This window comes from Triticum dicoccoides, chromosome 3A (assembly GCF_002162155.2).
Source record: "Triticum dicoccoides isolate Atlit2015 ecotype Zavitan chromosome 3A, WEW_v2.0, whole genome shotgun sequence".
NCBI lineage: Eukaryota > Viridiplantae > Streptophyta > Magnoliopsida > Poales > Poaceae > Triticum > Triticum dicoccoides.
Window position 1 is genome coordinate 38,641,583 of NC_041384.1, and position 1,060 is coordinate 38,642,642.

Consider the following 1,060-nt stretch of genomic DNA (forward strand, 5'->3'; position numbering starts at 1 on the left):
ATGTGCGCACTGGCGGACATGGGATACTCAGGATACCCATTCACATGGGATAATAGACGTGATCCGCCGAATAAGATACAAGTAAGACTAGATAGAGCCACATGCACAAACGATTTCATGCAAATGTTTTCCGGGTCGATGGTGCAACACGTCATGACAGAGGAGTCGGACCATTTGGCTTTGATTATCAGTGTACGAGAAGAAGCAGAGTGCAGGCCAAATATACAACGGTGGTTCAGGTATGAGGAGATGTGGACAAGGCATGAAGATTATGAGGCTATGGCGAAAGAGCTGTGGGAGGCGGATGTCCATAAGGCTAGCGATATAACACCCCGGATGTAACTTTCCCAATTTGTACTCCAACTCTTGCCGTTTACTGCGTTAAGTTATATTTATTTCTCGGGTTCGGGTCTTTATCTCCGTGTGTTGTTGTCTTTGTCATGCATCTCATATCATGTCATCATGTGCATTGCATTTGCATACGTGTTCATCTCATGCATTCGAGCATTTTCCCCGTTGTCCGTTTTGCTTCCGGCGCTTCGTTCTCCTCCGGTGGTCAATTCTAGCATTCTTTCGTGTGTGGGGATTAAACGTTTCCAGATTGGACCGAGACTTGTCATGCGGCCTTGGTTTACTACCGGTAGACTGCCTGTCAAGTTTCGTATCATTTGGACTTCGTTTGATACTCCAACGGTTAACCGAGAGACCGAAAAGGCCTCTTGTGTGTTGCAGCCCAACACCCCTCCAATTTGGCCCAAAACCCACCAAACTCTGCTCCATGTTCTAGAGCGTTCGATCACGATCGCGTGGCTGAAAACCGCACCTCATTTGGACTCTCCTAGCTCCACTTATGCCTATAAATACACCCCCCTTCGTTTTCGGATCTCTCTCTCCCCGAAACCCTACCCCGCCCCCAAAAAAACGCATCCCGCCACCGACGGACACGTCCGCCCCCGGCCGGACGCGTCCGCCGCCGCGCCCAGCCAGCCGCATCCCGCCACGTGGCCCGCGCCACTCGCCTCCGCCGCCGGCCCGCAGAAGCCCGCGCCTGGCCCCCGCG